Genomic DNA, 14,070 nt, shown 5'->3' on the forward strand with positions numbered 1-14,070 from the left:
AACTTGGTGTACCCCCAAAAAATAATAAATAAATAAAATTAAAAAAAATAAAAGAAGCTATGGATCTCCTCAGGACTGGTTCCTTATTGGAAAAACACATGTCCAAGTTTCTCTTGTCACCAAGTGTCTATTCTGGTACTTTTATATAATAAATTTATTTACTTGTGAAAAAAAATAAAAAATAAAAATAAAAATGGGCAGAAGAACTGAATAGACATTTTTCTAAAGAGGAAATGCAAATGGCCAGCAGGCACATGAGAAGATGTTCAATATCACTAATCATCAGGGAAATGCAAATCAAAACCACAATTAGATATTACCTCACACATGTCAGGATGGCAATCATCAAAAAGAACACAAATAACAAATGTTGGAGAGGATGTGGAGAAGAGGGAATCCTTGTACACTGTTGGTGGGAATGTAAATCGGAGCAGCCACTGTGGAAACAGTATGGAGGTTTCTCAAAAACAAACAAACAAAACAAAAAAACAAAAAAAAAAACAATAAACAACAAAACAAAACAAAATGGAACTACCATATGACCCAGCAATTCCAGTCTTGGGTATATATCCAAAAAACTCAAAAACACTAATTCAAAAAGCTACATGCACTCCAACTTTCATAGCACTATTATTTACAATTGCCAAAATATGGAAGCAACCTTAGTGTCCATCAGCAAATGACTGGATAAAGAATATGTTGTATATATATATAAAATGAAATACCACTCAGTCATAAAAAAAAAAAGGATGAAATTTTGCCATTTGCGGCAACATGAATGCTTTTTTTCTTGAGGTCTTACAAGATCTCCTCCTGCCACTGCCACTCTAAGAACAGGGAAGGAGGGAGAAGTGGCTGGATGACTCACCTTTTTATTTGAACCTAATTTAAGGAACTTTGGTTTCTACTGAATCACATTTAAGTTCACTGGATAAGACCTTTTAATGTTGGAACTTCTTTCAGCTATGAATTTGTTATGAGAGACTAAAACAAAGTATGTCTGTGTTGCAATGCAAATAAAAGTGATTGTTCCTTTTTCCTCTTGAGAGCAAGAAAACAGAACAATAAACAGGCTAGAGAAGAGACAAAATCTGGCGTGAAAGAGTCACTCCTTGTTTTACTTTAACTGTCACTGATCTGTAGAAACTAGATTTGCACTTAGCTGATCTCACTCCCTGATACTATGTAAATTACACTCTGTCACCCTTAACTCTGTGTGAATTACATGCTATCTCTCACTCCCTAACCCTATTAAGTCCGGGCACTCCATATGACCATTGTAACAAATCATCCCTGTAGTTTGTTTTGCATTTCAGAAAGGAGGTCTCCAGCTGATAAACCAGAGGCAAAAGGACAATTAACAGACTGCCAGACCCCAATTACCTGGTGGCCTGATGCCAGCTATGACTGTTTTGGAATAATGGGAAGGAAAAAGAATACAAGACCTCCACCACCTCGATCCTTATCACATATCCCAGAATGCGAGCCCCATGTATAAAATCGTCCCCAACTCCCAAGGAGTGGGGGGACACAGTTCTTGAGGCACTAGCCTGCTGTGTCTTCCCTTCTGCCTGGCTGAAAAATAAAGCCATCTCTCTCTTCCTCCAAAATCTCTATCTCCGTATTTCTACTCGGCCTTGGTGCACAGAGTAGCTGTTATTATGGTAACACCTGCTACCGTTCTTCGTTTTGAATGAAATATTCAGAGGAGGAAATTGTGCAGTTTCCTGACTGCACAAAAGCTACAAACGTTGATGGGTGGGATTTCAAAATCACCTCGTAACTTCAAAACCTGTCTCTTCTTGGAAGGAAAGAAAATGAGGGAGGAAACCATCTCACAGCACAGCATGACATAGCTAGCACTAGTCAGCTTTTTAAATGATTTGAACTAGTGTCATTTTTCATTGTAATCCTTCCAAATACATTATTTTCTCAGTCCTTTACAAGATTATAGCATTCTGCATTTTAGTCTCCAGAGATTTTTACTAACTTATCTTTTTCCTCTTACAAGACAGTGACTTCTGCATTTCTAAATATCTCAAGATCAAGACTATGGTGGAAGAAGTTCCAGTGAGGTGAACCTGTAGGGATTTCTATAGAGAAAGATCTGGGCACCTGGTTAGTAATCACATGTTCACAAGGACATTTTCTCTTAAGATGTTTCTCTCTTGTTTTCCTTTTGCTCCACTTTCTTTAATCCCTATTATTGTGCTTGAATCTCAAAATTGTGTCTCATTTCATCTTTGACAAAAAATAACTCCGATTATGAGGTAATCAAAGGCATATTGAAAATTAACTACCTTTTTAATCTTTTGCTTCTACAGGGGATACTCGATGATTTTAACAGTGTTTCCTGCCTAAGGAAATTTTCTGTCTTTTGTTTTCCTGGGAGGGAGTGGGGAGAGAAACATGAAACATCCACAAAAATACAGGTAACGACAGCAGTGGGTTCCTTGTCTGCTAATTGAGTCTCTTTCACACTGCTTCCCTCGCTTACTACTTCAATTCACCGTGCTTCTTCTGCTTCAGGATCTTCACAACCTAACTTGGTCACATCTTTTCACTGTTTGCATCCCAATTTAATGTCTCCTCCTCAGGAAATCCTCCTTTAGATCTCCTCTTTGGCTAGAAGTCTTCTCCGTGTTTACTTGCATTGGATCTTATTTATTTTCCTTTTCTGCAAATTGCAACAACTGTAATCAATATGTATCATTTCACCCACACTATACGTCACAAGAGTAGAGCTACAGAAGAACTTAATTGACTTGAGTACAGGGCGGGTGGGAACTATGCAATTATGTATAATTACTGCCACCTTGAGGCCATCTCTAAGAACTACACCTCATCACTTCAAATAGCTGAGGAAAATGCAGTGCAAGACAGACAAAATCAGTCCCTTCTCTAAAGTTTCTGAGCTACCACATAAGTTTATAACTGTATAGCACTATGTGCTTATATCATCACTTGCATGGTTCCCTTTAGCCTTCATAGAAAACATGATAGAGAAGCCTTGGGTTTTTCATTGTACTTTTAAAAAATTGAGTTAACTCATTTATAACGTTTCACGTGTACCGCATTATGTTTCTGCTTCTTTACACACTATAGCATGCTCATCACTAAAACTTTAGTTTCCATCCATCACCATACTGTTGATATAATTGATTCTTTTTAACCACTTCACCTGTCCATGCCATTCCTGGCTGGTAACCACTACTCTATTCTCTATATCAATGTGTTTGCTTTGGTTTGGTTTGGTTTGTTAATTTATTTGGGGGTTTTTTGTTTGTTTTTATTCTACATATGAATGAAATCATACAGTATTTATCTTGCTCTGTCTGACTTATTTCACTTAGCAGAATACCCTCAAGTTCCATCCATGTTATCGCAAATGGCAAGACTTCATCTTTTTTTATAACTGAGTAGAATTCGATTATGTGGGGGAAGTATGTAGATATAGATATAGATGATATAGAGATAGAGATAGAGATAGAGATATAACACATCTTTTGTTATCCATTCATCCCTTTACGGGCACTTAGGTTGTTTTCACATCTTGGCTATTGTAAATAATGCTGTGAAGAAAATATAGATGCGTATATCTTTTCAAAATAGTGCTTTTGTCTTCTCTGGATAAACACTCTGAAATGGAATAGCTGGATCATATGAGAGTTCTAGTCTTAATTTTTTGAGGAATCTCCATAATGTTTTCCATAGTGGCTGCACAAATTTACATTTCCACCTTCAGTGTATGAGGGTTTCCTTTTCTACACTTGTTATTTCTTACCTTTTTGATAATAGCCATTCTGACAGGTGTGTGGAGATATCTCATTGTGGTTTTGATTGCGTCTCCCTGATGATCAGTGATGTTGAGCATCTTTTCATGTGTACTTTGGCCATCTGTACGTCTTCTTTGAGAAAATATCTCTTCAGCTCCTCCTCTCAATTTTTGATTAGGTTTGTTTTTTGTTGTTGAGTTGTATGATTTCTTTATATATTTCTGGATATTAACCTCTTATCAGACATATGATTTGTAAATATCCTTTACAATTTGGTAGCTTTTTTTTTTTTTTGGTTTGTTTTTTGATGGTTTCCTTTGCTGTGCAGAAACTTTCTTGTTTTATATAGTCTCCTTTGTTTATTTTTGCTTGTATTTCCTTTGCATAAAGAATCACCCAGAAAGATATTGCTAATGAGACCAATGTCAAAGAATGGACTTCCTACGTTTTCTTCTAGGAGTTTTATAGTTTCAGTTCTTACATTCAAGTCTTTAATCCATTTTGAGTTGATTTTTGTGTATTGTTTTCTTCATCTCCAGGATTTCTCTTTGGCTCTTTTTTTAGAGTTTTAATCGGCTTGGTTAAGTATTCCTTCTGTTCATAAATTTTATTCCTGAATTGATTCTGAGTTTTCTCATAGCTTATTAAATTTCTTCATGACAGCTATTTTGAATTCTCTAAGAGATCACAATATCCCATGACCTTAAGTTTGTTTCTGGAGGGCTGTCATTTTCTTTTTGTAGTACAATGTTACTGTGGGTTTTTTTGTTTTGTTTTTGTTTTTTTAACTTGATTCTAATGATTCAACGGGTCAGCAGTTTAGAAGCTTTACTCTTATTTTCCGGTAGCTGGCACTGTAGAAAACTCTTTTGTGCTTCTCTTACATGAGCTGCCTCCGGTTATATTTGAGAGTTGGCAATTTTCACCTTCTATCACCTTTATCAGAGGCATCACCCAGTGCCCTCGTTAGAGCTGCTTATGATTCCAGGATCATTGGTGCCTTGGTGCTGCCAATGTCACCGCCTGGGGCACCAGGATGGTGGGCGCTTCTACCACTACAGGATTCCCTGTAGGTGGAGGGTGAAGGTAGAAGGGGAACTGGGATTATGCGCACTTCTGCAATGTCTGTTGTTGTTTGGGTCACAGGAGCTGCCGCTCTGGGCAGGAGGCAAGGGGCCAAAGTCATGGGTGCCTTCACAGCTGTGAGGATGGGCTCACAGGCCCCACTACCTATGACTGCAAGCACCTCTGCAGCCAGGAGGTAAAGGTGGTGTGTACCACCTCTCTTGCTGCTACCAGGTTCTCTAGGGCTGTGGTCTCACCTGTGTGGCCTGGGGGCTGGTGTTGCAGACACTGCCTCCACTGTTCCCCTGGCTCCACCTCCTCTATGTGTTCCAGTCCTTCCACCTCTAAGGCACAGATGTGTGGGATTTTCTAGTATTCTGTTGTTTTGGGCAGAGGCACCTTCGTTAAGTTTTGGATGGTGTATTGGTAGTAGATTGAAGGGGAGAGACAAAGGGAGCATCCTATTGCATCCTGATGCTGACATCATTCCTAGAGAAGCCATGTTATTTATGCTGTACACACACACACTCCTATATAAAAGCTGTCATAATTTTTACTGTTATTTAGAGTTAAACTCAGGATCTTAAAATTGTTATATTTGAAACCCACACACCTACAGTCAATTAATCTTCAACAAAGGAGGCAAAAATATACAATGGAGAAAAGACAGTCTCTTCAGCAGGTGGTGTTGGGAAAGCTGGACAGCTGTGTATAAATCAATGAAGTTAGAACATATCCTCACACCACACACAAAAATAAACTCAAAATGGCTTAAAGAGTTGTATATAGCATGACACCATAAAAATCAGAAGAGAACATAAGCAAAACATTCTCTAACATAAATCGAATCAATGTTTTCTTAGGTCGACGAAGGCAATAGAAATAAAAGCAAAAATAAATAAATGAGACGTAATCAAACTTATAAGCTTTTGCACAGCAAAGAAAACCCTAAACAAAACAAATAGACAGCCTATACTGGGAGAAAATACTTGCAAATGGTGTGACTATTAATGGCTTAATTTCCAAAATATTCAAACAGCTCATACAATTCAATAACAAAGAAACAGCCCAATTGAAAAATGGGCAGAAGACTGAAATAGATATTTTTCCAAAGAAGACATACAGATGGTCAAGAGGCACATGAAAAGATTCTCAACATCACTAATTATTAGAGAAATGCAAATCAAAACTGCAGTGAGGTACCACCTCACACCAATCAAATGGCCATCATTAAAATGTCTACAAATAACAAATTCTGCAGAGGGTGTAGAGAAAAGGGGATCCTCTTACACTGTTGGTGGAAATGTGCATTGTTGCAGTCACTATAGAAAATAATATGGAGGTTCCTCAAAAAACTAAAAATAGAGTTGCCATATGATCCTGCAATCCCACTTCTGGGCATATATCTGAAGAAAACTCTAATTCAAAAAGATACATGTACCCCAATGTTCACTGCAGCACTATTTACAATAACCAAGATATGGAAACAACTTAAATGTCCATCAACAGAGGAATGAATAAAGAAGATGTGGTACATATATGCAATGGAATACTACTCAGCCATAAAAAGGAATGAAATAATGCCAACTGCAGCAGCATGGATGGACCTAGAGATTATCATACTAAGTGAAATAAGTCAGAAAGAGAAAGACAAATACCATATGATATCACTTATATGTGGAATCTAAAATATGACACAAATGAACTTATCTACGAAAAAGAAACAGACTCACAAACATAGAAAACAGACTGTGGTTGCCAAGGGGGAGGAGAGCTGGGGAGGAATGAATTGGAAATTTGGGATTAGCAGATGCAAACCATTATATATAAAATGGATAAACAATAAGGCCCTACTTTATAGCATATGGAACTAGACAGTCAATATCCTGTGATAAACCATAATGGGAAAGAAAATGAAAAAGAATATATATATATATATATATATATATATATATATGTATGAATGTATATATATAACTGAATCACTTTGCTGTACAGTAGAAATTAACACAACTTTGTAAATCAACTATACTTCGATAAATTACATTTTTTAAAAAATTGTTAATTTGCATAGGCTGGGCAAAAAAGAGACTATACTAGTATTTCTTCCACTAACTTTCTACCATCGTGCATGTCAATAACTCTGTTTTCATTATGATACCCATGAGACGATATCTTAAAATTTATTTGGGTAAATAGGAGCTTCTTCTCTGGAGCCAAATGTTCTTAAGCCTAAACCTGAAACTAAAAGGAACGGAAATTCCAAATCCAAACACCACCTCTTCAATACTTTGAAATTATTTCCTTCTTCTCAGTATGTCAATACCTAAAACCAGGACTTCCCTGGTGGCACAGTGGTTGAGAGCCTTCCTGCCGGTGCAGAGGACACGGGTTCGATCCCTGGTCCAGGAGGATCCCACATGCTGTTGGACAATCAAGCCTGCGTGCCACAACCACTGAGCCTGTGCTCTAGAGGCGGTAAGCCACAGCTGCTGAGCCCACGTTCCAAAACTACTGAAGCCCGAGTGCCTAGGGCCCGTGCTCCGCGCCAAAGAGTAGTCCCCGCTCGCCAAAACTAGAGAAAGCGAGAAACCCCATGTGCAGCAATGAAGACCCAACGCAGTAAATGAATGAATGAATAAATAAATAAATAAATAAATATCTAAAACCAAGCCAAAAATACTTTAAAAATTGTGGTTGCAATTTATTTTGTCCTTATTGCTGAGTAAATCTAAGTAAATTATAGATATTAGTAATTTGCGGTAAGAACCCCCAAATAGACATTTAAGGTGGGTTGGAAGTTCACTATCTGTAACAGTAAAGAATCCCATCTCCAGTTTTATAATAAAATAATATCATGGAAAGTCTTGAGAGCAAAAAGAGGAAGTCCTGAAATACAGCAGAGTAAAGGAATTCTTGTTTTAGCAAGAATCATCAGAGAAGCCTTTCTCGAGGATGATCAGTCAGATAAAATGATCAAATAGAGGATGGAAAGAGCAGAGATAAAGGTAGAGAGGTGAGAATGTATGGCTTGTCCTGTATAGTCAGCATCAGAGAATAGCAGCTTAGATGAACCAGACACATTCATTCATGCATGTTCCCTATGCCGAACTGTGAAGATGAGGATTATTGTGCCAGTGTTGCCTGTCTGCAGTAGGACAGAACGGATCTACATCAGCCCTGGTATCTTCACAAAGATTCACTTTCCTCTTCTGCCCCAGCAATGATCACCATCTTCATTTCACTCAGAGTGCAGAGATCATTCCTAGAGCTGCGGGTGCCTTTCTGCCAAGAGAATTGTTTGGATATTAAGGTATTGGGGGGAAGGGAGACTAAGTAAAAGGAAGATAAAACTGAGACTGCAAATGTCAGGGAGGAAGAGCTAGGTAGAAAAAGCGTTAGAGCAGAATGCCACCTTATAATAACCCACTTGATGCTAGTGCCCCGACTTCTCCTCAATTCCAACACGTCTATAGAATCTAATCTTCCTATAACCCTATTACATAATAATATAAAAATAGTTTATAGATGAATAAGAAGAATACCATCTGTGAAATACTGAATAATGCAGAAAAATAGGTGGAGTCGGGGAAAGAAAATGGCACCGTATCAAGCCTTGGGATGCAGATAAGCATCAACTCTTCTGCTTACAGCTGAGAATGATACCAGAAGCCAAAGCTTACATCTAAAATTCATGGTTTCACACAGGTGGGAATTTTATACACAAACATTAAATTTTCCAAGGAGACATTGGGAACACTATATTCCTGGAATTTTACACATGAAATCCAACTAGAGAAGGAAGGCTGGGAATCTGAACAATGTGAATGGAGAATTGTGTTAAGAGATGTAGAAAACAAACTTATGGTTGGCAGATTACAAATGACATATGCACACTACTATATATAAAATTGATAACTCATAAGGACCTGCTGTACAGCTCAGGGAGCTCTGCTCAATACTCTGCAGAGACATATATGGGAAAAGAGTCTAAAACAGAGTGGGTACATGCATATGTATAATTGATTCACTTTACTGTACACCTGAAACTAACACAACATTGTAAATAACTATACTCCAATAAAAATTTTAAAAAAGAGAGTTATTAAGAAACTGACATTCATATAGGCTTCAAAAGGATGTGAAACTTGTGCTAAAGAATAAAAGATTTGTAAAAACAAGCAGCGTAGGGAAGTATTTTTCTTAGTAATCAAGAGCGAGAGCTTTGGAGTAAGATAGACCATCACTCACTAGTCACATAACTTTGGGGAATTAGCTTAACTGGACTTGTCTAAAATGGATAAAGTCTCTACTTCAAAGATGGAATTGAAAGTTAAGTGAGATAATACACATACATTACTTATTCACAGTTCTGGTAGATCATGAGAAATCGTATGCAGTAGATAGTACTGTTCTTAGTAAGGTAGAGAAATTGGATAGGTGAAGGAAATGTCACATAACATACTCAAAAATGACAGAAAATGGCATATAGTTCTCTACAATTGAAACTTTGGTGTATGTGAAAGGGTATGGGAAAATTACCCTGGAGAGGTTAAAAGGGGGTTGACAGGAAAACTCTCCCTTATGTCAAAAAGAGAGAAATTGAATCTTCTTTGTAAATAATAGGTAAATAATTGAGAGGTTTTATGTAGAAGAATGCCTAATTATTTTTACATTTTAGTAATGCAGTATTTTGCAATGATCTTGAGGGATACTTGAAAGAGAGAGGCTGGTAGATAAACTGGAAGTAGCAGTGTGTGCTAAAGCCCACTCATTTCACAACTATAAAGAACTGACTGAAAAATTCAGGGATTTGGTGCACTGCTGGCTCAACATTGAGCATCATGAAAGCAACCTAACTAGTAGTATTTACATTACTGAAATTGGCAAATACTACTAAAATTAAAGAGTTGGTCTACCAGCACATCGCTCAGAAGGCAATTTCAAAAATCCAGGTGAAAATGGGAAAAAAAGAGGCTTGAAATAATATATATATTTTTAAAGACAATTTTTTTAATTTTTTTTAATTTAAGCATTATTGGAATTTAATTGCTCTACACTCTTGTGCCAGTTTTTGCTGTACAACAAAGTGAATCAGCTGTATTTATACATATATCCCCTCCCTCCCAAGAGTCCTTCCCACCTTCCCTATCCCAATCCTTTAAGTCATCACCCATCATCAAGTTGATATTCCTGTGTTATATAGCAACTTCCCACTAGCTATCTATTTTACAGTTGGTAGTGTATATATGTCAATGCTACTCTGTCACTTTATCCCAGCTTCCCCTTCGCCCCCCACCCCGTGTCCTCAAGTCTGTTCTCTACATCTGCATCTTTATTCTTGCCCTGTCACTGGGTTCATCACTACCATTTTTTTAGATTCCATATGTATGAGTTAGCATACGGTATTTGTTTTTCTCTTTCTGGCTTACTTGACTCTGTATGACAGACTCTAGGTCCATCCACCTCACTATAAATAACTCAGTTTCATTCCTTTTTATGGCTGAGTAATATTCCACTGTATATATGTGCCACATCTTCTTTATCTATTCCTCTGTTGATGGGCATTTAGGTTGCTTCCATGTCCTGGCTATTGTAAATAGTGCGACAATGAACATTATGGTACATGTTTCTCTTTGGATTATGGTTTTCTCAGGGTATATGACCAGTAGTGGGATTTCTGGGTCATATGATAGTTCTATTTTTAGGTTTGTAAGGAACCTCCAAACTGTTTTCCATAGTGGCTGTACCAGCTTACATTCCCACCAACAGTGCAGGAAGGTTCCTTTTTCTCTGCACCCTCTCCAGCACTTACTGTTTTTAGATTTTTTGTTGATGGCCATTCCAACTGGTGTGAGGTGATACCTCATGGTGGTTTTGACTTGCATTTCCCTAATGATTAGCGATGTTGAGCATCTTTTCATGTTTGTTAGCCATCTGCATGTCTTCTTTGGAGAAATGTCTATTTAGGTCTTCTGCCCATTTTTGTATGGGATTATTTGCTTTTTTGATATTGAGCTGCAAAGGTAGAGCCTCACATGTTTGTGACTAAGTGATAGTGATGAGAATGATAAGAAGCTCAAAGATTATTCTCAGGTTGCTAACATAGACAACTGGATAAACGATGCTATTATCCACTAAGACTGATAATGCAAGAGCGTAGCATGTTTCAGGAATAAAAATATGTGAATCAAAGTAGAAGATAATACAATGAAAATGAGAAGAGTTGAACGGAGAATCAAAGGAATATCAGAAATGATATATAATAAGCATTAAAAAGAAAAAGTTGAATGAAGAGGAAGCTCAACAACAGAGTTGTTCACACCTGGCAAAAATAAAAAGACAGGGGTGGGGGAGCATCCCTGAGTCTTGAATAACTGCATCTTAGAACAAAAGGAACCTGTCTTTATTGAAATACACATTCTTGTACACATGATAAAGATGTGGTTGGATCTACACCACATCCATGGCATCACAGTCTCAGCCTCATACACATAGGAACAGATACACACACACAAACACACACACACACACATGCACACACATACACACATGCATGCACACATGCATACACACACATACACACATGCATACACACACAATACACAAACACACACATACACACACAACACACACACAATACATATGCACACAAATATACACACACTATACACACATGCACACACACACAATACACACACAACACACATACACACATACACACACAATACACACATGCACACATGCACACACGATACACACACGATATACACACACAACACACACAACACACACACAATACGCATGCACACAAATATACACACACATACACACACTATACACACATGCACACACACACAATACACACACAACACACATACACACATACACACACAATACACACATGCACACACGCACACACGACACACACGATACACACACACAACACACACAACACACATGCACACACAATACACACATACATGCACACATACACACGACACACATGTACACACAATATACACACATACACACAATAAACACACACATACAGACACATATACACAACACACATGCATAGATACATACACAATACACACACATACACACACGCACACACAATACACACGTCTGCACACACATACACACATGCACACACATGCACATACACACAATACACACACTCACACACACAGAAACATACACACACATGAAAGCGCGCACACACATATGCGCACGTGCACAGATACACACACACATACACACATGTACTCACACATATACACAATACACATGCACACACACGCATACACACACATACACACACATATACACACACTCACACACACATATACACACACTCACACACATACACATACACACACACATACACATCTTCCACTGGATTGTTGGTTACACTAATCAAAGCTAAGGTTACACTGCAAATAATTCAAGCAGAAATACTGACAAAATCAGGTGCACAGACATGTTACATGCACATTAATTGTCCCACTTCTCAGATCCCTTAATTCAAGAACACCTGTATTCTATCTCTAAGTCACAGCAGTTGCACCCAGAAAATCCTTACCCTGGGACTCATCCTCTCTCCTTTCTGCTCCAATTAGGACCTCCCTGCAATGCCATGCGCTGGTTGAACCAGCCCCTTCCCCTCTCCTGGGGTTCTCCCTTATCTCCTTTCTGGGACTCCTGCCCTATCCAAATGTGCCCACACTGAACGTGAATATATCTCTTTTCAGGATCTAAACAAAAATGGGGAGAGGTACAAAAAAGAGTTTAAAAAGAACATTAAAGGAGATGGATGACAGAGAATGAACCACCTTTGAGAGAGGACCAGGGGGATGATGTGGCCTATGGGGAAGAGAAAGTGTGGGTGAAAGAAACTGTGTGCCTTTCTTATCGATCCTTCAGGATCATCAAGACTAGAAAAGAAAGAAAGCAAAAATAAGTTTCAATTTAAATCTGGAAGCTGAAGTAAAGAACCCTCCTACCAAATAATTAGGTGGTGTTAATAATGATTTTGTAAAAGTTGAGATTCTCATGTAAACAAGAGATTCAGTAGAAAGACCCCAGGATGTGAAGAGTTTTATACTTGAGCCATGGATTAGGTTGCTTTCTTTTTTAACTTTTCTTCTTTATACTTTCCTGTATTTTTTTCAAAATACTCTTCTGCATTTTATGAAAACATTATATGTTGTAGAAGCTTATTTAAAAAAGAAATGAATACAACAGAAATACATAGACTAGAAAGTAAAATGTGTCTTCTACTGCACCCCACCCAGCAATAAATATGTGAAGGTTTTGGTATAAAAAAATTCAATTTTGCACACATAATATAAAAAAATATATTTCCTCTATTAAAATATAAAATATAAATATAAATAAAATATAAATATAAAATAAAAATACATTTTCTTCCCCCAAAAGTCCTGAATATGGTCTCTAATGCAAATACTCTCTGCTATCTAGACTGATAGCTTAGGATACAGGTTGACAAACTTCTGTCTGTAAAGAGCTATATTAGTAAAATCTTTAGGTTCTGCAGCCAGAGGCACTCTGTTGCAGCTGGGTTGCACCATGAACGCAGACATAGACAATACATAAATGAAAGAGCTATCTGTGTCCCAATGAAGCCTTCTTTACAAAAAACAGATGGTGTTTTACTTTTGCCCGCAGTCTATAATTCGCCAACAACTCGGTTAGGACATCAATCTGGTGGGGACTTTTCCTGAGGATTTTGAATGGCCACGTGAATTAGTACTGCAGATGATAAAAAGTCATGCAAGCTTACCCAGACATTTTTCCCTGAATCTGGAGTTCCTATATATTCTACTAGTAAGCTTTCTATGTGATGGCACAAATCACCAATGGTTTGGGTGTTTTGGGGGGTTTGTTTTTTGTGATTAACTTTGCCTGTTCTAGGATTTCATTTAAATGGAATCAAATATTTTTTACTCCTTTGTAAATGGCTTCACTCAGCATGTTGTTTGTGTACTGATGTTGAGCTACGTAGTATTCCACTGTGTGAATTCACAATTCCTTTACTCATTCATCCGTTGGTGAACATGTGGGTTATTTCCAGGCTTTGCCGATTACAAAGGAAGCAACTATGAAAACTGGCATACCAGTCTTTGAGTAGACAGGCTTTCCTTTCTCTTTGTATTTTATGATCATTTTTGACACGTGTCCTGGGGCCCAGCACAGAGCCTGA

This window comes from Hippopotamus amphibius, chromosome 1 (genome assembly GCF_030028045.1).
Source record: "Hippopotamus amphibius kiboko isolate mHipAmp2 chromosome 1, mHipAmp2.hap2, whole genome shotgun sequence".
In the NCBI taxonomy this organism is placed as follows: Eukaryota; Metazoa; Chordata; class Mammalia; order Artiodactyla; family Hippopotamidae; genus Hippopotamus; species Hippopotamus amphibius.